Here is a 27,488-nt window from a genome sequence, read left to right as displayed (position 1 = left end):
CCTTCTCCCAAGGTGACCACTATACACCCTCAAATGCATACATGTTAGTCAAAGCATATACCAACTTTGATGCTGAGTGGGATATTTTGAACACTGAAATGGCCATCAGGACTAAAGATGTGGTTGAAGTCATCATCATCAACAATTTGACCATCTACAGCAAAGAACAGAGGCATAATATTACTTTTGCCTGTCAGAGAAGGACCAAAAAGGGACTTGCGTCAGCAGTGAAGTCAGACTTGTCCAGCCACCTGGAGAAGGTGATTTAGGGCCTTCTGAAAACACCTGCTCAGTACAAGGATTCCAAGCTGAATGGCTGCTCTGTGAAGGGGCTGGTGACTGATGAAAACTCTCATTGAAATCACCTCCTCAAGGACCAACCAGGAGCTACAGCAAATAAAAAGTCTACAAGGAAATGTACAAGACTGATCTGGAGAATGACATTATTTCTAATACATCTGGCAACTTCTGCAAGCTGACTGTTGCCCTTGAAAAGGGTAGAAGAGCAGAGGATGGCTCTATCATTGACTATGAACTGACTGGCCCAAGATAACTGAGATCTTTATAATGCTGGAATGAGGAGGAAAGGAACTGATGTCGCCAAGTAGATCAGCATCAAGTGTCACCTCCAGAAAGTATTTGAAAGGTACAAGAGCTATAGCCCTTACAATCAAGAAGGAGGTCAAAGGAAAATGCTTTCCTGAATCTGGTCCGGTGTATTTAGAACAAGAAGCCTCGGTATTTTGCTGACTGACTGTACAACTCCACGAAGGGCAAGGGAACTCATGATAAGGTCCTAATTAGAACCATGGTATCCTGCAGTGAAGGAAGGGGACACATTAAAAACTGGGTCTGAATTTAAGGGAAAGTGCTGTGGGGCCCTGTACTACAACATTCAGGAGGACAGCAAGAGTGACTGCCAGGAAGTGTTGCCTTGCCTGGGTTGTAGGGGTGACGCCTGACATGGCACAAGTGTCCAGAAGTGGGCCGTCTGTGCTTCCAACTGACAGTTCTACAAAATCAGTTTGCTATTAACAATCCCCTTGTGCCCATCCCTGTGAGGATGACATTAGCACTGCCTTTTCCCCCACCCTGCCTAAGCACTCCTGGTTTTCCAAGCAAGTCTCTCTCTTTAGCTAAGAAATGAACATTCAAAGGAGTCAGAAGTAAAATCTAGATATAAAACACTTTGTTTGCCTCTTTTGTACTGTATGGTAAACAGAAGCAAAACAAAACCATGGCTGATTCATGTCAATGTATGACAAAACCCACTTCAATACTGTAAAGTAATTAGCCTCCAACTAATAAAAATAAATGAGAAAAAAAAAGTTACAGAGAAAAAAAAAAAAAACAAAACCCAAATATATTCCAAGTACCTTTCCATGTTAAAATTTATCTGCAACACCATTTTTAAAGGCTTCCCATGTTAAAATTCACCTGCAACACCATTATTATAGAAGTACCATAATAAGAAGCACCTATTTATGTGCCAGACGTATCTTAGATCACTCAATTCTTACAACTCCATGATATAGATATTATTATTGTTCCACTGTCCCCATTTTTTATTGGCCGCACTCTGTGGCTTGTAGGATCTTAGTTCCCTGACCAGGGATTCAACCTATGGCCCCTACAGAGGAAGCACAGAGTTCTATCCACTGGACTGTCAGGGAATTCCCTATTGTCACCATTTTAAATTTAGAAAACTGAAGGCCAGAGAAGTTAAGCAACTTGCCTAGTAATGCAGCTAATAATTGCTAGAACTGGGACTGAAACACAGATAAGAAAGGTCATTTATTTAATCTATTCCCTGTTGCAGGACATTCATACTGTTGCCACATATAAATAATGCTGTGATAACAACCTTTAAGCTAATCTTTGCATGTATCCTTAATGAATTCTTTAGGATAAATTCATAGAATTGGAATTTCTGGATCACAAGGCTGTTGATACCCATTGCTGAACTACCCTCCAGAAAGCTCATACAAATTCACTTTCCAGCAGTGTTATAAAAATCTTGATTTCCTTGTACTTCTCCAACATTAGATATTACTACTAATTTTTTAAAAAATTGTATGCCCAGGATTTCCTTGGTGGTCCAGTGGTTGAGAATCTACCTTGCAATGCAGGGGGACATGGGTTCAATCCCTGGTTGGAGAACTAAGATCCCACATGCCTCTTTGGAGCCTGCATGCCACAATTAGAGAGTCTGTGCATTTTTCCATGGACTATGATGAGAGATCCCTGATGCAACCAAATAAAAGGTTTTTTTAAAACTGTATGCCAACTCTTAAGGGATATTATAAAAATTAATCTATTTTCCAAAGCAAGTAGAAAACACTGTGATTTATCCAATAAAGAGTTTTGGATATTCTCTCCCAATGTGTCCCACTATTAGCATTAATCATTGAGAAGTTGTGCAGTAACACACACCAAATCTTAAAAAAAAATAGTTTTACCTTTAAAAAGTTCTCATATTTATTTCCACACACATACATATCTTTAAACAAGCAGAATTTTAACAAGTTTAATTCATGCTACTGATGCTCATATCATCATCATTCAAATGCCCAGAAAGTTCACAATATAGAAGGTACAACACTAGGTTTATAAGGTTTACAATCTAATTGAAAAGATATGATTGCTTGAACTTAAATATATAATACATTCTATGTACAAGATGGTGCTTAATCTAAATTATAAATGATTGCTATTGAAAACAAAACAAAAGAAGAGAATTGCATGGTGTGGCAAACTCTTCTAATTATGAAAGACTACCTGGAAGTGATTATTTTTAACTGATATCTAAAGGAGTACATCAAGGCTATATATTGTCACCTTGCTTATTTAACTTACATGCAGGGTACATCGTGTGAAATGCCAGGCTGGATGAAACACAAGCTAGAATCAAGATTGCTGGGAGAAATATCAATAACCTCAGATATGCAGATGACACCATCCTTATGGCAAAAAGCAAAGAGGAACTAAAGAGCCTCTTGATGAAAGTGAAAGAGGAGAGTGAAAAAGCTGACTTAAAGCTCAACATTCAGAAAACTAAGATCATGGCATCTGGTCCCATCACTTCATGGGAAATAGATGAGGAAGCAAAGGAAACAGTGTCAGACTGTATTTTCTGGGGCTCCAAAATCACTGCAGATGGTGACTGCAGCCATGAAATTAAAAGATGCTTGCTCCTTGAAAGGAAAGTTATGACAAACCTGTGAAGTGAAAGTCGCTCAGTTGTGTCTGACTCTTTGTGACCCCATGAGCTATACAGTCCATGGAATTCTCTAGGCAAAATACTGAAGTGGGTAGCCTTTCTCTTCTCCAGTGGATCTTTCCAACCCAGGGATTGAACCCAGGTTTCCCGCATTGCAGGCGAATTCTTTACCAGCCAAGCCACCAGGGAAGCCCAAGAATACTGGAGTGGGTAACCTATCCCTTCTCCAGGGGATCTTCCCGACCCGGGAATTGAACTGGGGTCTCCTGCATTGCAGGCAGATCTTTACCAACTGAGCTATCAGGGAAGCCCATGACAAACCTAGACAGCATATTAAAAAGCAGAGACATTACTTTGCTGACAAAGGTCCATCTAGTTAAAGCTATGGTTTTTCCAGTAGTCATGTATGGATGTGAGAGTTGGACCATAAAGAAAGCTGAGTGCTGAAGAATGGACGCTTTTGAACTGTGGTGTTGGAGAAGATTCTTGAGAGTCCCTTGGACTGCAAGGAGATCCAACCAGTCAGTCCTAAAGGAAATCAGTCCTGAATATGCATTGAAAGCACTGATGCTGAAGCTCCAATACTTTGGCCACCTGATGTGAAGAACTGACTCATTTGAAAAGACCCTGATGCTGGGAAAGATTGAAGGCAGGAGGAGAAGGGGACAACAGAGGATGAGAAGGTTGGATGGCATCACTGACTCAACGGACATGAGTTTGAGCAAGCTCCGGGGGTTGGTGATGGACAGGGAAGCCTGGCATGCTGCAGTCCATGGGGTTGCAAAGAGTTGGACATGACTGAACTGAACTGAAAAGACAGGAAGGAATCAGTTTAGCTTCAGGCAAAAGGCTCAGAATTTCCTAATGGGAAAAACTTTATCCAGGAAATCCTGAGAAGACTGCCTGACTGAAATTGATGACATCAATAAGGATATAGTGTGAAATGTCTGTGGAAGGTAGGGTTTGAAACTGAGCTGAGCTAGATAATTATAAGCCACAATAAAACTTTTAAATTGAACAAAATATGGATCATATATTGGACTTGGTTGGTCTTTTAGTAATAACTTGGAAAATTAATTGTAGAAAAGGCATTTAGAAGAGAATTCTCCCAAAGGTTAAGTACTATAGGTAGTATATGCAAGGGAGTTGCTTCAGGTAATTTTTCTATAAGAAACTAAGTTTTAAAATGAAATAGTCTCCTGAGATGTCAATAAATATCACTGGTATCTTTTGTGTGTTAGTAAATTTCCCATTGTGTCATTCTCTCACACTTTAGGGGGGAAAAGTCCTTGGGAGGAAGCAAGTGAACCAGCACCAGGAATGGTGTTACAGGGCAGGGAGGGTAGGAGTGGGAGCGGGGGCCTGGGAGGGTGCTGGGTGAAGCTGATTCCCAAGTGTTATCTCTAGTGAAGGAATTAAGACAGGAGGAAACATCATGTTTAGTTCCATTTAAGAGAAACAGAAAACTAATATTATAAAGACATTAAATTTTAAAAATGCTTAACTTTCCTAGGTTTGCTAATTTTAACTTATTTCTTACTAGAGTTACTAGAGATGAAGCACTTAGAAAATTCTGAACAAGGGTTATATGCTCTGTTTATGAATGCCTCTGCCTAGTTCCCCAAACAATTTAAAACGGGTTATGAAGATACTGAACATGAACTGAATGTAGGCTAGAAGAACAGAGCATAAAGCAGAATAAGGAATGTATTACACACTCACAACCACGTGGGCCATAAATTAGATTTAGAGTTCATAGTTGCCGATGTGTAGAGCAGAACCAAATCAGGTAAAGAAATGTTGGTAGCCATCAAATTAAAGCAGACAAATTGCTCAAGTAAAGTCCAACTGTTCCCGACAGGAAGATGAAAACCTTTTCCTGCTTCTGCTGGAGTAGGGGGAGGTGGAGATGGAGAAGCCAGAGCTGCACCAAGTTCAACAGTTTCCAGGAAGAGAATTCCTAGTGGAAGAGTTGGAAACAGGCATCCCAACGTCAGAGGTTTCAGGGGATACAGCAAAGGGGTAATTTGTGAGAAGACATAGTCTCCATAAGCAGAAGAGGACCTCCATTACTGCTCATCAGAAGTGGGGTGGAGTGTGACTTCCCTGGTGGTCCAGTGTTTAAGACTCCATGCTCCCAACGCAGGGGGCACAGGTTTGATCCCTGATCAGGGAACTAAGATCCTGCAAGCTGTGTAGTGTGGCCAAGAAAAGAAAAAGTGGGGTGCGGTGGAGTGATTTCCTAACAGTGGTGAAGAAAAATTTGAGCTTACTTAAGAAAATAATTGTGAGATAGCAGATTTTACAAGATTTGTACATATACATCTCTATTTGTGTGTTAAATGGCACCCATAATTCTTTATAGCTCACAGCTTCCCTTATAGCTCAGTCAGTAAAGAATCTGCCTGCAATGCAGGAGACCTGGGTTCGATTCCTGGGTTGGGAAGATCCCCTGGAGAAGGAAATGGCAACCCAGTCCAATATTCTTGCCTGGAGAATCCCATGGACAGAGGAGCCTAGCAGGCTACAGTACATCGGGTCGCAAGAGTCAGACACGACTTAGCAACTAGAGAGAGAGATAATTATAAATGCCCTCAATCACCACATATTTTTCTAAAACACTGTTCTGCCTACATTTTAATACATTAAAATCAGTGCCAGTTAAATTTTTTTAATTGTGGTAAAATACACATAAAATTTACCATCTTACATTTACCATTTTTTAATTGTACTGTTCAGTACAATTAGTACTGTTAAATAAGTACATTTCTGTTGTTATGTAACCAATCTCTAGAATCCTTTTCATCTTGCAAACACGAAACTCTATAGACCCATGAAAGAACACCGCCCTCAAGCCTCTGGCAAACACTATTCCAATCTCTGTCTCTAGGAATTTGAATACTCTAGATTCCTGCAGCACCAAATTTAGGGACAGTCTAGTATGAGACTTGATCCTTAAACTTAAGTTTCATGCATTCAGTAACACTTTTTAAGTACAGTTGACCCTTGAACAACATGGGTTTGAACTGCACACGTTGATTTATACATGGATTTTTTTTCAATAAATATACAGCTGGCCCTGAGGGTTCCCACCCATGGGTTCAAACAACCACAAATTGCAAACATTACACAACCTGTGGCTGGTTGAATCTGAGCATTCAAACCCTTGGATATGGAGGGCAGGCTATGGGACTGGAACATATTCAGATTTTGGTATTATCTGCATCATGGAATCAACCTCCGCTCCCCATGGATAGCAAGGTACCATTATATTTTCAAAACAATATTTGTATTAGGAATGATTTTTCTATTTTGCAATGTGATATATTAGCTAGAAATGAAAACATCTCTATTGTTGATGCTCTGTGAAAAACATTCAAATAGTATAGAAATACATAAGGCAGAAGTAAAAATTTTCCCACAATTCCATGCTCCAGAGATAACTACTAACAATAGATTGATATATAGCCTTCTTGACATCTGTAAATATATAGAAGATCATGTTATACATGTGATTCTGAACCCTGGGTTTAAATAGTAGGTACAAAGGCGAGTGAGGCTGCTCAGAATGGTAGAGTGGAAAGAAGGAAGAAACCTGGGCCTCTGATGACATCACTGAGCCACTGAAGTAACCAACCCTGGAACCTCCTTTCACAAAACTTCTTGTTATTTGATATAATAAAGGTCCCTTATTGTTTAAGTCACTTCTAGTTGAATTTTGTTGCTTTTGCCCAAAGCATTCTAATTATAATTTCATTCTCCTAGATAATTCAGCCTATCTATAGTGAAGGCAAATATATATCTCCATAAATCTTATAATGAGGTAAATACTTGGAATAAAATAAAAGCATATGCATAACGCTGTTACAGCAAGCTAAACCAATAAGCCTTGAAATTCTCATCATCAAATAAGTTAAAATGACTTCAGTTCTGCCAAACCCAATCCATTGTACAAGATGGTTTATTTTAAATATGCATGATATTAAGGTGAACCTTATGGGAATTAAGAGCCTAGAAATCCTAAGGAAAATTATGCATTTAAAAAGTGCCAGGTACCTAGTTTCTCTACATAGGTACTATTACTAATAAAAAAAAAACATATTTAATGAGCATTTAGCAGTATTCTTGCCTTTAGAATTCCACGGATAGAGGAGCGTGGTGGGCTACCGTCCATGGGTGGCAAAGAGTTGGACAACTTTCACTTTTAGTAGGTATCATTGCTGTGCCAAGTGTTTTACACTGATTGATATAATCACAACAAACTTATGAGGCAGATGCTATTATATTCCCATTTTACAGATGAGGAAATTAAGGTGCAGAAAGGATAATCTGTCCCCAGATAATCAAGTTCATGTGTATAGCGCCATTTATAGGTCCTTGCCTCTCAGTCATATTTTAACCCAATCCATTCTGGCTTCTTCTACCCTTTTCTCCACTGCACTTTCTTTCAAATAAAAGTTCATGATAAGCTCCATTTTGGTAACTCAAAAGACACCTTTCAGTCTTTATCATGTTTAACCACTTTTGTTTTCTGTGGTTTTTCATGGTACTACTCTCTCCTGAGTCTACTCCCATCTCTCTGACCATTCCATCATAGTCTTATTTGGTGGAGCCTTTTCTGAGATTGTCAGAAAAGCAAGAGAGTTCCAGAAAAACATCTATTTCTGCTTTATTGACTATGCCAAAACCTTTGACTGTGGATGACAACAAACTGTGGAAAATTCTTAAAGAGATGGGAATACCAGACCACCTGACCTAACTCTTGAGAAATCTGTATGCAGATCAGGAAGCAACAGTTAGAACTGGACATGGAACAACAGACTGGTTCCAAATCAGGAAAGAAGTATGTCAAGGCTGTATACTGTCATCCTGCTTATTTAACTTATATGCAGAGTACATCATGAGAAATGCTGGGCTGGATGAAGCACAAGCTGGAATCAAGATTGCCAGGAGAAATATCAATAACCTCAGATATGCAGATGACACCACCCTTATGGCAGAAAGTGAAGAGGAACTAAAGAGCCTCTTGATGAAAGTGAAAAAGGAGAGTGAAAAAGCTGGCTTAAAGCTCAACATTCAGAAAACTAAGATCATGGCATCTGGTCCCATCACTTCATGGCAAATAGATGGGGAGACAGTGGAAACAGGGACAGACTCTATTTTGAGGGGTTCCAAAATCATTGCAGATGGTGATTGCAGCCATGAAATTAAAAGATGCTTACTCCTTGGAAGAAAAGTTATGACCAACCTAGACAGCATATTAAAGAGCAGAGACATTCCTTTGCCAACAAAGGTCCATCTAGTCAAAGCTATGGTTTTTCCAGTAGTCATGTATGGATGTGAGAGTTGGACTATAAAGAAAGCTGAGTGCCGAAGAATTGATGCTTTTGAATTGTGGTGTTGGAAAAGACTCTTGAGAATCCCTTGGACTGCAAGGAGATCCAACCAGTCCATCCTAAAGGAAATCAGTCCTGAATATTCATTGGAAGGACTGATGCTGAAGCTGAAACTCCAATACTCTGGCCCCCTGATGCAAAGAACTGACTCATTTGAAAAGACCCTGATGCTGGGAAAGATTGAAGGTGGGAAAAGGGGACGACAGAGGAGAGGTAGTAGGATGGCATCACCGACTCGATGGACATGAGTTTGAGTAAACTCCAGGAGTTGGTGATGGACAGGAACGCCTGGTGTGCTGTAGTCCATGGGGTCGCAAAGAGTCACACTGAGCGACTGAACTGAACTGAAATGAACTGAACTTTCTGAGATTGATTTTTAAAGCTTTTTCTTATTCCTCTTCTTCTCTTATACTCTGTCTGCAGGTCATTTCATTCATTCCCATAGCTTCAAATAATGATTTATTAATGATCCTAAATGTATCTCTAGCCCAGATCTCTATCCCAAGCTTCAAACTTGTATATATAACATTTCCACTTGAAGGTATCAGAGAACCTCATACTTAACAAGTCCAAAACTAAACTCATCTTCCCTTCTAAATCTACTCTTCTGCCAATGTTCAATTTCTCCCTGGTACCACTATCCCATCAGTTGCCCAAGTCAGAGAGCTAGTAATCATCTCTGCCTCCATTGTGTCCCACTCTCCATCGAATTTATCACCAACTGATCCTACTTTTCAAATATCTCATGGATCTTCCCACTGTCACCACATTTGTCCAAGTTACTCTCAGCTGTTTGCCAGAGTTACTACAGTTGCCCATCTGATCTTCTTGCATCTACTTTTGTCCTCTTTCAATCTACTTGCTACTCTGAAGCCAGGGTAATCTTTTAAAAGTGCAAATTTAATCACAGACTTAGATTGGTCTGTGATTTGGTCAATTACAGACTTAGAATTCTTCAATGAATTTCCATTGAAAATAGGATAAAGTGGAAAATCTTTCCTTTTTTTTTTTTTTTTTCTGGCTGTACTGCATAGCTTATGGGACCTTAGTTTCCCTAACCAGGGTTTGATTTCAGGCTCTGGCGGTGAAATCCTAACCACTGGACTGCGAGGCAATTCCCAAAATGCAAAATCTTTAAAATGACTTTTAAGGCCCTACAAGATTTTTCACAAGTTTACATCTCCAACGTCATTTCTCACCATTTCATCTTTACTTTCACTCTAGCTAGAATGGATAGAGGAAGAAAGCTTTGTTTAAAGAACAGTTCTAATTTTCCCCCAATATCCTATTATTGCATTTGTGGTAATAATGTCGAATATCATTTTATAAAAAGGAAAGTGCTCAGTTTTAAGATTAGAAAGCAATATTTTAAAATAGAATCCAAGCTATAGCATTTCATTAAAATGTTCTATAGCTTCTATCATATTAAATTATATAAGAGAAATAAATGAATAACTGTAATCAACAAAGCAGATACTCTAAATGAAATGGACAAATTTCTTTTTTTTTTTTGAAATGGACAAATTTCTAAAAACACACAAATTACCAAACTAACTCAAGAGGAAGTATAAAATCTCAACAGACCTGTTAACAAGTAAAGAGAGAGAATCTGTTTCCAAAACTTCCCACCAAAAAAGGTCTACAGTCAGATGGCTTCACTGGTGAATTCTATCAAACATTTAAAGAATCAACACCTGTCTTAATAAAACTCTGCCAAAAATATAAGAGGAGGAACATTCCCTAACACCTTCTATAATATCAGCATTACCCCAATACCAAAGTCAGCAAAGATATTACAAGAAAACTATGGACCAATATCCCTTATGACTGTAAATGGAAAAATTCTCAACAAAATAATAGCAAACCAAATCCCATAGTACATTAAAAGGATTATACACCAAGACTAAGTGGGATCTATCCTAGGAATTCAAAGGTGGTTCAACAAAAGAAAACCAAAGTAGTAAATCATATTAACAGAAAGGAGAGGAAAAAACAACGTGATCATCTGAATAGATGCAGAAAAAGCCTCTGAAACAATTCAACATCCTTTGATGATAGGAAAAAAAAAAAGACTCAGCAAGCAGGAGTAGAAAGGAATTTCCCTAACATGAAAAAGGGCATTTACCCAAACCTCCAGCTAATATCATACTCAATGATGAAAGACTGAAAACTTTCCACTTATGATCAGGAATAAGACAAGGATGTGTGCTGTTTGAGACAAGAGAGAAGTGGTGGTTGAATAATATTGTGAATTCACCAAATGCCCCTGAATTGTAACTTTAAAATAACTATGTGCTATATGAATTTCACCTCAACAAAATGATTCCTAGAGTGAAACATTTATTCACTTTGGCTTACTGAGGTACAAGCATATTTCCTATGTTTACAGGATAATTAGTAGATGAGTTATCATTTAGAGATGGCATTATAACACCATGAAAAACAAACTATATTTTCAATTCAAGATAAATATGAGATAAAGTCAAACTATAAGCCTGAAAATTACCCTTGGAGAACTTACAAATTTCCCCCTCAAAATCAGATTGTTCTCTTAAAAACTGGAAGCCAGATGGTTTTATAGATAAAAACAAACCTCAATGTGAAATCCACGTGGGATTTAAAGGTTCGTTCTCCTGCAGCTGCAGCAGCTGCACTTATCATAACTGCAGTCAGTGTGATTATTTTTCCTTCACTAATGTTTAGAACAATGTTTCTCAAAGTGGAAACCTGTTTAGAAATGCAAATTCTCAGGCCCCACCCCAAAACTCCTGAATCATAAACTCTGGGGTTGAGGGCCAGTAATTTGTTCTTACAAGCCTTCCAGATTCACACTCAAGTTTGAGAACCACTGGTTAACAACAATAGCACACATCTATAAGCATTTTCTTACCAGACTGTGTTGTATTATACATGTTGCACTGTTTCTTCGAGTTCTTATTGAATCAGATTGTAACACTTGTGAATTATCACTAAGAAGAAAAGGAAAACATTTGTCATTTAAAATTCATTACAAAAATTTTTTTAAAGAAATAAGATTTCAAATCCTTAAACAACATTGCCATTGATGTAAATATCTTCTTCGTGGAGACAGCTGTGCAGATGTAGAAAATAAAATATGTATGCACACTCACACACACACACACACACACACACACACACAAATCCTTAGTTGACTGAACCTAAACAAGTGTCCATGTAAGGTAAGGAATTCTCAAGCATGCCATTTTACCTCTAATCATGCTACCAAGAATAAGTATAAATTATTGTGGCCTTAGAGATACATCATTTTCTGTGTAAACCTGTAACCAATTTAAATTTGTGATTGAAGCTATTACGTGCTAGTAGCAATTTCCTCTGGACTCTCAAACTTTCACATGAATGAGAGGGATAGCCACTAGCAGAGTCAATAGAACTGAGCTTTTCAGATATGTTTCATTTGGCCTGCTGCTGCTGCTGCTAAGTCGCTTCAGTCATGTCCGACTCTGTGTGACCCCATAGATGGCAGCCCACCAGACTCCCCTATCCCTGGGATTCTCCAGGCAAGAACACTGGAGTGGGTTGCCATTTCCTTCTCCAATGCATGAAAGTGAAATTTGAAAGTGAAGTCTCTCAGTCGTGTCCGACTCTTAGCGACCCCATGGACTGCAGCCTACTAGGCTCCTCTGTCCATGGAATTTTCCAGGCAAGAGTACTGGAGTGGGGTGCCATTGCCTTCTCCGTCATTTGGCCTACTCAGTGTTAAAAATGTTTTTTAATTAGCTGTGCACACTTGGAACAACTATGGCGATTTCACATAAAGAATTTGGATTCCAGGTTTCTGGCTTCTATTGAAATTTTGCAAGATTTTGCCACAATGGGTCACATTCCCCCATGGCACCAATGTACTGAGCTGAGCAACCACCACCACCACTGCCTGCTGAAGACGTTCCTAGTTCCATCAACTTTGAAAGTGCCTACTTAGCCAGCCTTGACCTGATTTGAGCTTGGGACCCTGAAGAAATCTTTTCCTATTTATGTTTTCATTTTGCTATAACTTTAGAAACATTTTTATTTTATATTGGACTCTAGTTGATTTAGAATGTGTTAGTTTCAGATATACAGCAAACTGATTCAGTTATACATACATATCTTTTTTACAAATTCTTTCTCATTTAGGTTATTATAGTATATTGATGAGAGTTCCCTGTGCTATACAGTAAGTCCTTGTTGGTTGCCTACTTTAAATATAGTAGTATGTTGTTATAACTTTTTTTATTTTGAAACTAAGACTCACAAGAAATTGCAAAAAGAATATAGAGGGTTCCTGTGTATCTTTCATCCAGGTTTCCCTAATGATAATAAAAAACTATCTTTAACATGTTCTTTTCCACCCCCTATATCCAATTCAGTGCCAGTTCTTTTAGGTTTTACCCATAATTTTTCATGTCCATCATGCTTTCCAGGTTCCTTGCTAAAAACCAATTCAAAGCATTCTTACTTTTCCACCGACTCTGTAATAGTCTAATTGGTCAGCTCACCTCTGTTCTTTTCCTACTGCAATCAGCTTGCTCTCCCGCTTACCACTTTCAGTGATTCTCTTCATTGCCTGCTGAATTCAGTTACATTCTTTACTATAACTTTTGGGCTTCCCTGGTGGCTCAGATGGTTAAGAATCTGCCTGCAATGTGGGAGACCTGGGTTCAATCCCCGGGTTGGGAAGATCCCCTGGAGGAGGGCATGGCAACCCACTCCAGTATTCTTGCCTGGAGAATCCCCATTGATAGATGGAGCCTGGTGGGCTACAGCCTATAAGTTCCCAAAAGAGTTGGACACGACTGAGCAACTTGGCACACACACTATAACTTTCAAAGCCCTCCACAATTTAGCTCCACAGACTTTTGGATTTCATAGACTAGGAAAATTTCAAAACAAAATCTCAGCACAAACATGCAGTTGCATTTTCTCTTGCCAAGTAAAGTCATTTTTAAAAAAATCTCATCAACTACCATCATTTCATTTATAAAAGGGCATTTTGTTATTTTTAAAAAAAAGCAGGACTGACAATCTGAGTAAAATACAGTAATGCCCAGGAAAGTATGCTGTATTTAACTTTTTAAAACCATGGATTTGGTAGAATGTCACCTGGGATCAGCACTGGTCAGTAGGTAAACATTTGGGAGCCAGTGATCCAGGCAGAGTTGACCAGCATTCTGGAATACACCTGTACTTTCCTACTTCCAAGCCTATTTCATGTTCTTGAAATGCTGTTCAGTTACCTGGCCCCCTTTCTTCCAGTCTGCTTCCTATCAATCTATTTGTTAGGACCCATCTTAAGTGCCATCTATCCAAGAATTTCCTATATTCCTCACCAATCCTGCTGTCATTTCTAACTCCCTTCTTTTAATTACCCTAGCACTTTCTCTCCCTTCTAAGCACAGATCTTATTCGACCATACATTTAAGTCTTCTCAGTATTCATTTTCCCTATTAAAAGCTTATGGAGCCTTGAGATACATCTTTGCAGTGCAGTAATTTGCAGTAACAATATTTATGAGAGGATATGTGTATATGTGTATTTTTACTTCCTTTCCCAGTCATTTTCCCCTACAAGAACAGGAATATATTTTAGCAGTTACTACTAGGAAGTTGGAGGGCTTCCCTGGTGACTCAGAGGTTAAAGCCCCTGCCTGCTATGCGGGAGACCTGGGTTCGATCCCTGGGTCAGGAAGATTCCCTGGAGAAGGAAATGGCAACCCACTCCAGTATTCTTGCCTGGAGAATCCCATGGACTGAGGAGCCTGGTGGGCTACAGTCCATGGGGTGGCAGAGTCGGACACGACTGAGCGACTTCACTTTCACTTTCACTAGGAAGTTGGAGGGTCACTAATGGGTTGCATATTTCCACTGTCTTTTGTATGTGGGAGGTAATTCTTTTTTTAAAAAAATTTTATTGGAATATAGTTGATTTATAATGTTGTGTTAGTTTCGGGTGTATAGCAAGGTGAATCAGTTATGCATGCACATGTATACACTCTATTTTATATTCTTTTCCCACATAAGCATTACAGAGTATTGAGTAGCGTTCTCTGTGCTATACATTGAGTCCTTACTAGTTATCTATTTTATATATAGTAGTGTGTATATGTCAACCCCAAACTTCCAACTGATCCCTTCCCTCTGCTGAGATAATTCTTAAGGCTAACAATTACACTCTCCCTTAAATTTTTGTCTGCCAATTTTATTTAATAAGACTATAACTGAAAAGTGAAAAAGCTGGCTTAAAACTCAACATTCAAAAAAAAAAAATAAGATCATGGCATCTGGTCCCATTACTTCATGGTAAAGAGAAGGGGAAAAAGTGGAAGCACTGACAGATTTTCTCTTCTCGGGCTCCAAAATCACTGTGGATGATGACTTCAGCCATGAAATTAGAAGATGCTTGCTTCTTGGAAGGAAGGCTATGACAAACCTAGACAGTATAATAAAAAGCAAAGACATCACTTTCCCAACAAAGGTCCATCTAGTCAAAGCTATGGTCTTTCTAATAGTCATGTATGGATGTGAGACCTGGACCATAAAGAAGGCTGAGTGTCAAGGAATTGATGCTTTCTAACTGTGGTGTTGGAGAAGACTCTTGAGAGTTCCTTGGACAGCAAGGAGATCAAACCAGTCAATCCTAAGAGAAATCAACCCTGAATACTCATTGGAAGGACTGATACTGAAGCTGAAGCTCCAATACTTTGGCCACCTGATGCAAAGAGACAACTCATTTGAAAAGACCCCGATGCTGGGAAGGATTTAAGGCAAAAGAAGAGAGCAGCAGAGGATGAGATGGTTGGATAGCATCACCAATTCAATGGACATGAACTTGAGCAAACTCCAGGAGATAGTGAGGGTCAGGGAGGCCTGGCATGCCACATAATGAGATAATGTTTAAATGATCAGTAAGCAGCTCTGTCTAAACTGCACTATATTTATGCCAGTTACATCCCTAAAGCAATAACTCTTAATGACCATTATTCTTCTTCCAGGTTTGTATTAATACAAGCTTATTAAACCACTGTGCATGTGCTCAGTCGCTCTAGCCATGTCCATCTCTTTGCGACCTCATGGACTGTAACCCACCAGCTTCTCTGTCCCTGGGATTCTCCAGGCAAGAACACTGGAGTGGGTTGCCATTTCCTTCTCCAATGCGTGAAACTGAAAAGTGAAAGGGAAGTTGCTCAGTCGTGTCCGACTCTTCGCGACCCCATGGACTGCAGCCCACCAGGCTCCTATGTCCATGGGATTTTCCAGGCAAGAGTACTGAAGTGGGGTGCCATTGCCTTCTCCGAGGGTCAGACTAGCGGTATTTAAAGAGGGAGGGCACTGGCAGAAATCCAAGAACTTAATCTCTAATTCTAATAAGGGCCTAATAAGGGCCAGAGAAGTAGAAGAAAAAAATACCTTTAAATAATATCATTGACACCACTAGTGAAGTCAGCCACCTGGAGGGGCTAAAGATAGAATCAAGAGGTTCAAAACTTTTGACATTGATATTTTTATTAATACAAGATGAATACAAAACTGTACAGGAGGTTAAGAAATAGTGATATTTGTATTAAAGAGTTGACATTCACACAACAAATTCTGCAAATGCTGGTGCAAGGGAGACAGAGAGTCTTTATACATAGTTAACATCAAGCAAAATTGGAAAAGTGCTTGAAAGAAGTGCAACAATATTTAGCGAGCTGTGAAAGAGGCAAGGCAATGAGTATGAGAGGCCAACTAAAAGAAAGTGCAGTGAGCAGTGGACATACTCCACTGAAAAGACTGCAAGAAAATGAATGCAACTAAGGCTCGGTGTAATTCTCAAAATTTTTCTTGTTGATTACATGCTAAGCTTGTCACAACAGGACAAAATATGCCCTCAGATCACTTGGACAAGTTCCTTGACCTCAGGCATGTCATCTATCATTCCTATGCTACTTCTTCTTGATAGACAAGAGTCCCTGGACTTCGTCTATCTTTCGGGTTAATTCCTACTAGAGAAATATGCAACTGCCCTTCACCTTTCTGTACAAAACTTCACGTCCAGCAACAGGATCTTAAGCTATGGGGTTCTACACTGTAACCATGCTCTAATATAATAAAAATTTCTAATCTTTTGCAGAACAAAGCAAAGTATGAAGGGATAACTGTGATCACTCTCTTTGTTTCCAGGACTTTGAGGATTGGGAAAAGGGACCTGGTCAGCTGCCCCCCACCCCCCGCCTCAGCACTTAATATATTAAATAGGATCCACATGTTCCTGCAAATATATATCCTCCATCATCTACATATTTGTGACTTGTTTCTTCATTTCATAGAGCTTTTCAATAAAATGAACATTTCCAAGCATTTTCTTCTACTAGCAGAGTGCACCCATAACAATTCATTTATTCACACAACAGGATTTAAGAGTAGAATCCTGAATTTATAGCATGTTCTTGTTCTCAGTACAACATGCAGAGCTGTCCCCAGCCCTTATTTTTCTATCTGCCTATTTTAAAAGGTAATGTATTATTTTCAGGTCACTCTTAGTTTGTTTTTCATTTTGTTAGAACATATTTTCCCTTAACTCAAAAGACCAGAAAGCTGCATGTATTTAATTAATCAGTTTAGATATTGATTAGTAGTGGACAAAGCACTAGCTTAGGAGTCTGGAGCCACAGCTTCCTAGTACTGATCGATTACTGACTATGACATCTTGGAGATCGCTGGGCCTGTTAGACCATACATTAAACAAGGAGGGTAGACCTGGTCTCTTGAGTTCTCATCTAATAGTTGTGAATTACAGCTATCAAGTAGGATGATGCCAGCAAAAGGTGAGGTGCAAACTTAATAATTTTGCAGTGAATGCATTTTCCAGACATTTTTACAATATTGAGAAAAACTTATGATACTGGAAGGTGAAACCCAAGATCTCACTTTAAAATTCTATTTTAAGGAATAAGTTTGAGTCAGGCCAGATCTTTGGATATATGCAGGAAATACAGTTAACCATCAGTTAATCTTTTAAACCTTTTTTCATCATCAGATCTCTAAAGAGTCTTTTTAGACATTTCCTCCCTCCTTATTAGCTCCTCTTCGAGAATTCCCACACAATTTTAATAGCACAAATATACTGCATATCTGTCTATGTGCCATATATATATGTGTGTGTGTGTTTTATGCATATGAGAAAAAAACTTTCACCTGCCAAGAAGTAAGTAGGGCCAATATAGGTCATTGAGAATACAAAATTAGGAGATCAATTTTCTGTGATAGCTAAACTTTTTGTTCAAATAAAAACTAGGTGTAAAAAAGCCCCAAACTTATTTACTTGACAACCATTCCCACTCTGAGTGTGCTAAGGTGAAGGTCAGAGGTGACAAAGCAGACAAAGCAGAGAATGACAAAAATTACAGTCATTACAGATCTGGAGGTGAGGGTGGAGAGTACACAATTTCTTCAATGGTGTGGGTAAGAGATGGGGTGAAGTTAGAGAAAGTCGTGCTCCACACCAAACAGCTGCTGCTTTTGGGTCCTTGATCTTGATAACTGTCAGAAGAGGACGTCCCGTTTCATTTGTGCCCTTGCCCTCCAGCCAGCCCGTCCCCCTTCCCCCCCGCTCCCAGGCTGAGAGTGGGATCTTCCGGTCACCAAGAGCAAGGGAGATAACCTGCAGAACCTCGATGAGTCAAGGAGTGGGAATGCTATTGTAAGTCACTTTCTTGCAACTCTTGCCACCCTTTCCCGCCCCCGCAGGCCTCCTCCAGTATCTCAATCCTGCTCACCCAAAGCCACTGATCAAAGGGGCGCTGCTGGATCGTCTCAAAGTGTTATCTTCTGTAGTGGTTGAACTCCGCAGCACCTCAAAATGTAGTTCCATTTTCTCCCGTGCTCTGTCCGTGCAGAAGCTTTGTTTGGAGCTCTCCGGTTTTTCTGGCTCCCGTTCACATAAGAACAAGTCAGCTAAGGAGATGATGTAGGGAGAGAGGAAAGAGGAACAAGAGAGGAGGAAGTTCTTAGACAAGTGCGTGCTCACATTTGCAGCCCTACCATCCCTAACACCAGTGGGCACAAAGTGGGACAGGACTGGCTCCGACCCTCCTAACACTGAGATCTCCCACCTCCAAACCTGTAATGAACATGAGGAGTTTATTGTAATCCGTGAATCCTCCTTTATTTCCCTCAGCCAAGGAAACCCGGGTAAGACTTTCCGGTCAAAACAAAAACCACAACCCACTGCCTTGCAGAATTATTTGGGCACTGCGCCCCTGCGCATGCGTCCTGGGTCCGGCCCGCTGACGCACATTTACTACGTAAGCAAGGAACATTATTACAGGCGCCTTGTCCGCCATGATGGGGGCGCACGCGCAGTAAAGGAGCCTTTTTAAGCCAGGTACTCTATTCTCTCTCCCTAGTGCGAATTTACCTTGGTTGTTCCTCCTTTCCTCCCGTGTTAACCCTGGCATGGTTTCCTTAAGCATTATTTAGGCAAGAAAGGATGGAAATAAGGTGTATGGGAGCGCCATCCTTTCTGCCCTAAGTCTAATACTCAATTTTGGTTAGCTCATTGTCTCATGACTGAGGCTGACAAGCTTGCTACCTCCCATGAAGAATTTTTCCATCCTGTTACAAAAGACATCCTACACCTTTGCAATGTAAAAAACACTAAAGCCTGGGGGTGGCGGTGGGGGCGAGGACCACCCGCTCTCAAAGGGTCCTGTTAAAGTCCTAACACAATTTCATCCCGTGTGTGTGTGTGTGTGTGTGTGTGTGTGTGTGTGTGTGTGTGTGTGTGTGTTTCACCATAATCATGCAGTGTGTATTTTTTACATTGAATAAAATCTAGCTAAGAAAAAGTTAGGGTTAAAGCAAGGAGGCTTATTTCTTTAAAATCTCAGAATTTAGTATCCATTCAAATCAGTGTTGCCCTTTAACAATGTTATCATGGATTGAAACATTCTAAGAACTGCTCTTTTAGAATTTTTTTTTTACCACCAGTTATTGAGCCACGTTGAGTACTGAAATCTTAACTCCATGCTAATAATTTTGAAAAGCCACCCATCTTAGGACCATATAGAGAAATGGCAGAGAAGGCAAGTGAAATGATTGAAATGGGAGTTATTAATTAAAAGAGTTATAACACGGTATAGCACTTTATAGTTTAAAAAAATGTTTTCACATATTTATCTCAATTGGTTCAATCGTTAACCCTACTCGGCCAATCAGTGGTGAATTTAAAATAAATGGGATTATCTCGAAACAGTTCATGACGTTTATGTCATAAACATGAAAGATCATAATCATTCTTCATTCTGAGACTAGAATAAGAAAAGTGTAATTATATTAGGCAGAATTAGGTTACTTAAATCCCTGACATGAGGATGATTTGGAGTCTCCATTCCTGATATAAGACAGGTTAACAATAGCTACCATTTGGGGGCCATTTATTATGTGCCAGGTACCGTCCTAAGCACTTGAAATATGTGATCACATTTAATGCTTACAGTAACTCTGTGAGGTAGGCACCATCACAATGCCCATTTTTCAAAGGAGGAAACTGAAGCTCAGAGGGATTACTCAAATTACAACTACTAAGTGGCAAAGCCAAGATTCCTCTGCCGTTCTATTTAAGTGAAAAGACAGACCAGGCGCCTCTGGATATTTCTCTGGACACTATTTCTGAACAAGTAAGCACTCAGTAAATATTTATTAAATTATTTTATAAATAAATACAGGTTTAAGTAACTTGCCCTTCATAGCTATCTTGTAAATTAGGTAAGTATTTTCTATTTTACAGTTGATAAAATTCCAGAGAGATTAATGGCACATAACTAGGTAGCAATAGAATCTGGGCTGGTACCAAAATTCCTGAAAGCCATTGTGGAATTTCCCAGGGTAAGCTTGAGAGTTTATGAAAGATAGCAGCTAAAACTGAGTCTTTACTCAGTCAGGGTGACTGCAGAGGCAGTGGTTAAGTACAGAACAGAGGGTCAAAACGAAACCATCTGAATAAGATAAAAATATGGAGAACATCAGAGAACAAAGAGCTCTTACTTCCAATCTACTGCTTATTTTACTTTTCAAAGAGTTAATATTCTTGGCAGGCAATAAGGTTTAATGGATATACTGTGAATGAATAGACAAATCAAATCTCATCATGTCTAAACATTATGATATCTAGTTTTTTAAAATGGTCGCAAGAGTTGGACACGACTTAGGGACCAAGCAACAACAAAGTACATAACACTAAGGAAATAGGCATAATGAAACAAGGAAAGAGCAACTAAGAGAGAGTTTTGAGAAAAGGGGTTAAGAATATGAAATGATTAAATACATGAGATAGCAATAAGTTTCCAGCTACTACCAAAAAGGAGGGGTTCTCTTTAAGTTCAGCTATATAACAAGAACCTGAAACCTGTAAAAATAGAAACAGGACATACTCAAGTTGGAAAGTCAAAAGGAACAAATACTACAAAAACAAAGATTTCTATATACTAGAGTGGCAAACACAGTATTTAAAGAAATTATTTTACTTCCCATTTTTACCCACAGATAATTATACCAACCTGGCTGTGTTCCCTGATCAACATTTGCTGTTCCGTAGTCATGTGCCATGATCTTGGGTTGTTGTTTTGCTTAGATGTATACCTTGACCCCTGTGGTACACTTCATTGTGTGTCCCAGTCTGCTGCCGTCTGCCCCTTGCCTCTTTCCTGTAAAAGGTGTCCCACAAACATGTCATAATCAGCTCTTTATTTTGTCCGTTGTCATGGCAACTTTAAAGCAACATGTTAGCCTTTAGTTATCACAAGAGCAATACAAATACAAGTTGATCCCAAGCCCACAAACCACAAACACCCCAAACCTTTCAAAAGATTTACATAAAGAGTAAAAGAAACTAGGTAGGCAAGAATGATATGAATAATGAACAAAACCTGACAATGATGGCCAAGATAGCATCTGTCTTCTCACATATCCTTGAATTTCTCTTGATTGTTCAGCCCCAGAAAGTTAAGGATTTTTTCAATTGTTTGGCTCTTCAGAGTTAGGGACTGTGTGCTTGGTCAACAAATGATTATTCGGTAGCTATTGTGAACAATAGAATGTACTATAATTTTTTTGAGCAGATTGGTGGGGAGTGGGGGTATGGCTGAAACCTTGAGATAAAAAGAGAAACATAATTTGATTAAAAAATAACAATTGTGTTTCTAATCCAGCTGGCAGGAAAATATAGGTAATTTAAAGGAAACTATCTTGTGCTTGCTTCAGCTGCACAAATATTGCAAATTGGAATGATAAAGAGAAGTTATCATGGCCTCTGTGCAAGGATGACATGCAAATGAAGTGTCTGATATTTTTTCACCTCACACTGGTCAGAATGGCCATCATCAAAACAAATCTACAAACAATAAATGCTTAAGAGGGTGTGGAGAAAAAGGAACCCTCCTACTCTGTTGGTGGGAATGTAAATTGATACAGCCACTATGGAGAACAGTGTGGAGCTTCCTTAAAAAACTAAAAATAGAACTACCCTATGTTCCAACAATCCCACTACTGGGCATCAGTTCAGTTCAGTCACTCAGTCGTGTACGACTCTTTACGACCTCATGAATCGCAGCACCAGGCCTCACTGTCCATTACCAACTCTTGGAGTTTACTCAAACTCATGTTCATCAAGTCAGTGATGCCATCCGGCCATCTCATCCTCTGTTGTCCCCTTCTCCTCCTGCCCCCAATCCCTCCCAGCATCAGGGTCTTTTCCAATGGGTCAACTCTTCACATGAGGTGGCCCAAGTATTGGAGTTTCAGCTTCAACATCAGTCCTTCCAATGAACACCCAGGATTTATCTCCTTTAGGATGGACTGGTTGGATCTCCTTACAGTCCAAGGGACTCTCAAGAGTCTTCTCCAACACCACAGTTCAAAAGCATCAATTCTTCGGCGCTCAGCTTTCTTCACAGTCCAACTCTTACATCCATACATGACTACTGGAAAAACCATAGCCTTGACTAGACAGACCTTTGTTGGCAAAGTAATGTCTCTGCTTTTTAATATGCTATCTAGGTTGTTCATAACTTTCCTTCCAAGGAGTAAGCATCTTTTAATTTCATGGCTGCAGTCACCATCTGCAGTGATTTTGGAGCCCAAAAATATAAAGTCAGCCACTGTTTCCACTGTTTCCCCATGTATTTCCCATGAAGTGATGGGACCAGATGCCATGATCTTAGTTTTCTGAATGTTGAGCTTTAAGTCAACTTTTTCACTCTCCTCTTTCACTTTCATCAAGAGGCTTTTCAGTTCCTCTTCACTTTCTGCCATAAGGGTGGTGTCATCTGCATATCTGAGGTTATTGATATTTCTCCTGGCAATCTTGATTCCAGCTTGTGCTTCTTCCAGCCCAGCATTTCTCATGATGTACTCTGCATATAATTTAAATAAGCAGGGTGACAATATACAGCCTTGAGGTACTCCTTTTCCTATTTGGAACCAGTCTGTTGTTCCCTGTCCAGTTCTAACTGTTGCTTCCTGACCTGCATATAGGTTTCTCAAGAGGCAGGTCAGGTGGTCTGGTATTCCCAACTCTTTCAGAATTTTCCACAGTTTATTGTGATCCACACAGTCAAAGGCTTTGGCATAGTCAGCAAAGCAGAAATAGATGTTCTTCTGGAACTCTCTTGCTTTTTCAATGATCCAGCAGATGTTGGCAATTTGACCTCTGGTTCCTCTGCCTTTTCTAAAACCAGCTTGAACATCTGGAAGTTCATGGTTCACGTATTGCTGAAGCCTGGCTTGGAGAATTTTGAGCATTACTTTACTAGCATGTGAGATAAGTGCAATTGTGCGGTCATTTGAGCATTCTTTGGCATGGCCTTTCTTTGGGATTGGAATGAAAACGGACCTTTTCCAGTCCTGTGGCCACTGCTGAGCTTTCCAAATTTGTTGGCATATTGAGTGCAGCACTTTCACAGCATCATCTTTCAGGATATGAAATAGCTCAGCTGGAATTCCATCACCTCCACTAGCTTTGTTTGTAGTGATGCTTCCTAAGGCCCACTTGACTTCACATGCCAGGATGTCTGGCTCTAGGTGAGTGATCACACCATCATGATTATCTGGGTCGTGAAGATCTTTTTTGTACAGTTCTGTGTATTCTTGCCTCCTCTTCTTAATATCGTCTGCTTCTGTTAGGTCCATACCATTTCTGTCCTTTATCAAACCCATCTACTGGGCATATACCCTGAGAAATCCATAATTCAAAAAGATACATGCATCCCAATGTTCACTGCAGCACTCTTTACAATAGCCAGGACACTGAAGCAACCTAAATATCCCTCAACAGATGAATGGATAAAGATGTGGTACATATGTATAATGGAATATTACTCAGCCATAAAAGGAATGAAATTAGGTCATTGTAGTGATGTGGATGGACCTAGAGTCTGTCATACAGGTGAAGTCAGAAAGAGAAAAATATCATATATTAATGCATATATATGGAATCTAGGGGGCTTCCCAGGTGGTACTAGTGGTAAAGAAGCTACCTGCCAATGCAGGAGACATAAGAGACCCGGTTCTATCTCTGGGATGGGAAGATCCCCTGGAGGAGGGCATGACAACCCACTTTAGTATTCTTGCCTGGAAAATCCCATGGATGGACGAGCCTGGAAGGCTCCAGTCCATAGGGTCACAAAGAGTTGGACATGACCGAAGAGACTTAATATACACATGGAATCTAGAAAAATAATACAGATTAACCTATTTTCGGGGAAGTAATAGTGATGCAGATGTACTGGACATGTGGATATGGTGGGGTTAGGAAGGGAAGGGTGGGATGAACTGGAAGAGTAGCATTGACATATGTACACTGTTGTTGTTCAGTAGCCCAGTCCTGTCTGACTCTTTGTGACCCCATGGACTGTAGCACACCAGGTCTCCCAGTCCCTCACCATCTCCTAAAGTTTGACCAAGTTCATGTCCATTGCATCAGTGATACATCCAGCCATCACATCCTCTGACACCCTCTTCTCCTTCTGTCCTCAATCTTTCCCAGCATCTGGGAAATGAGTCTCTCTATGAGAGATTTCCACAGTTTGTTATGATCCACACAGTCAAAGGCTTTAGCATAGTCAATGAAACAAAGGTATATGTTTCCTCTGCCTTTCCTAAACCCAGCTTGGACATCTGGAAGTTCCTGGTTCATATAATGCTGAAGCTCAGCATGCAAGATTTAAGCATGACCTTACTAGCATTGGAGATGAGTGCAATTGTTCAATGGTTAGCACATTCTTTAGCACTACCTTTCCTGGGAACTGGGATGAGGATTGACCTTTTCCAGTCCTGTGGCCACTGCTGGGTCTTCCAGATTTGCTGACATATTGAATGCAACACCTTGATGGCATCATCCTTTAGGGTTTTTAATAGCTCTACAGGAATTCCATCACATCCACTAGCTTTATTTCCTAAGGCCCACTTGACTCCAGAATGTCTGGCTCTGGGTGACTGACAACACCAGTCAGTACATTAAATCTTTAATTTAATTAATCCAGTACATTAAAATCTTTTTTGTACAGCTCTTCTGTGTATTCTTTCCATCTCTTCTTGATCTCTTTGGCATCTATTAGGTCTCTACCGTTTCTGTCCTTTATTGTGCCCATCTTTGGGTGAAATGTTCCCTTGATATTTCCAGTTTTCCTGAAGGGATCTCTAGTCTTTCCCCTTCTGTTATTTTATTCTAGTTTTATGCACTGTTCATGGAAGAAAGCCTTCTCCGTGCTGTTCTTTGGAACTTGGCATTTAGTTGGATGTACCTTTCCCTTTCTCCCTTGCTTTTCACTTCTCTTCTTTCTTCACCTATTTGTAAAGCCTCCTCAGATAACCACTTTGCCCTCTTGCTTTTCTTTTTCTTTGGGATGGTTTTGTTCGGTCTCCTGTACAATATTATGGACCTCCGTTCCTAGTTCTTCAGGCACACTGTTAACTAGATTTAATCCCTTGAATCTATTCATTACCTCCACTGCATACTCACAGGGGATATGATTTAAGTCATACCTGGCTGGCCTCATGGTTTTCCCTGCTTTAGTTTAAGCCTGAATTTTGCTATGAGAAGCTGATTATCTGAGCCACAGTTTTTGCTGACTGTATACAGCTTCTCCATCTTTGGCTACAAAGAATGTAATCAATTTGATTTTGGTATTGACCATTTGGTGATGTCTATGTGTAAAGTTGTCTCTTGTGTTGTTGAAAAAGAACATTTGCTATGACCAGTGCATTCTTTTGGCAGAATTCAGTTAGCCTTTGCCCTGATTCATTTTGTTCTTCAAGGCCAAACTTCCCTGTTACTACAGGTGTCTCTTGACTTCCTACTTTTGCATTCCAATCCCCAATGATGAATAGAACATCTTTTTTTTTTCCTTTGCTATTAGTTCTAGGCAGTCTTCTAGGTCTTCATAGAACTGATTAATTTCAGCTTCTTGTGGTAGGGGCGTAGACTTGAATTACTGTGATGTTGAATGGCTTGCCTTGGAAACAAATTGAAATCATTCTGTCATTTTTGAGGTTGCACCCCAATACTGCATTTTGGACTCTTGTTGATTATGAGGGCTACTCCATTGCTTCTATGGGATTCTTGCCCACAGTACTAGATATAATGGTCACCTGAATTAAATTTGCCCATTCCCATCCATTTTAGCTCACTAATTCCTACTAAAAAGTAGATGTTTATCCTTACCATCTCCTGCTTGACCACATCCAATTTACCTTAATTCATAGACCTAACACTCCAGGTTCCTATGCAACACTGTTCTTTGCAGCATTGGATTTTACTTTTATCACCAGATGCATCCGCAACTGAGTGTCGTTTCCACTTTGCCTCCGACGCTTCATTCTTTCTGGAGCTAGTAGTCGTTCTCCTCCACTCTTCCCCAGTAGCATATTGGACACTGCCATGTGTAAAATAGCTAGTGGAAAGCTGCTATATAGCACAGGGAGCTCAGGTTGGTGCTCTATGATGACCTAGAGGGGGACTCAAGAGGGAGGGAATCTTTTTCTTATTACTTATTTTTATTTATTTATTTATTTTTGGTTATGCTGGAACTTCGTTGCTTCAGGAGGGCTTTCTCTAGTTGTGGTGAGCAGGGGCTGCTCTCTGGTTGTGGTGCAGGGAATTCTCGTTGCAGTGGCTTCTCCTGTGGTGGAGCATGGGCTCAGTAGTTGTGCTGCATGGATTTACTTGCCCTGTGGCATGTGGGATCTTCCCGGACCAAGGATCAAACCTGCGTCCCTTGCACTGGCAGGCAGATTCCTATCCACTGTGCCATCAGGGAAGTCCTAAGAGGGAGGGAATGTATGTATAACTATAGCTGATTCATTTTGTTGTACAGCAGAAACTAAGACATTGTAAGGCAATTGTACTAGTAATAAAATTTTAGAAATAAAGGAAACTATCTAAAAGTGGTTTTAAAACTCCCATTTTATAAACAGAACATATAAGCATTGAGGAATAAAATGACAATTGAGCTTGGCAAGTTTAAATATGGTACAACTAAGTTGAAGAAGTTCATAAAATTATTTCTGCAAAAGATAATTTTTCTTTTTTTAAATTTCCATTTTAAGTTTCCTGTACTTTCTAGGTATGTATGATTAACACAGTACAGTGGCCATCTCTCTCCCAGGGTCCTTCAAGTGGTGAGGATTCAATGAGTTAATATTTCTAAAGCTCTTAGTATATTGCGTAGTACACAGTAACTGCTATGTAGGTGTTTAATAAAATAAGTTTGATTCCAGGTCTCGCATAAGCTGAATCATGACTGTTAAGTCTCCATAAAGCCTAGAAAGAAAAAAGAAATTCTGGTTCTGTTACGGTTCTTCAGGACTTTCCCTGAT

The 27,488-nt window shown here is 39.7% G+C and overlaps 1 non-coding gene and 1 pseudogene across 1 annotated transcript; one reads left to right on the top strand and one right to left on the bottom strand.

The window, feature by feature from the left end:
* LOC133052611 (P2R1A-PPP2R2A-interacting phosphatase regulator 1-like) overlaps positions 1–21,313 on the bottom strand; it is a 37,556-nt pseudogene extending 16,243 nt beyond the window's left edge.
* Positions 21,314–21,860: 547 nt separating this feature from the next.
* Positions 21,861–21,965, top strand: LOC133053303 (U6 spliceosomal RNA). The gene has a single exon (XR_009692224.1). It is a non-coding gene; the product is annotated as a U6 spliceosomal RNA (small nuclear RNA).
* The last annotated feature ends 5,523 nt before the right edge of the window (positions 21,966–27,488 follow it).

This window comes from Dama dama, chromosome X (assembly GCF_033118175.1).
Source record: "Dama dama isolate Ldn47 chromosome X, ASM3311817v1, whole genome shotgun sequence".
Classification (NCBI taxonomy): domain Eukaryota; kingdom Metazoa; phylum Chordata; class Mammalia; order Artiodactyla; family Cervidae; genus Dama; species Dama dama.
This window is presented reverse-complemented; position numbering and strand designations above follow the sequence as displayed.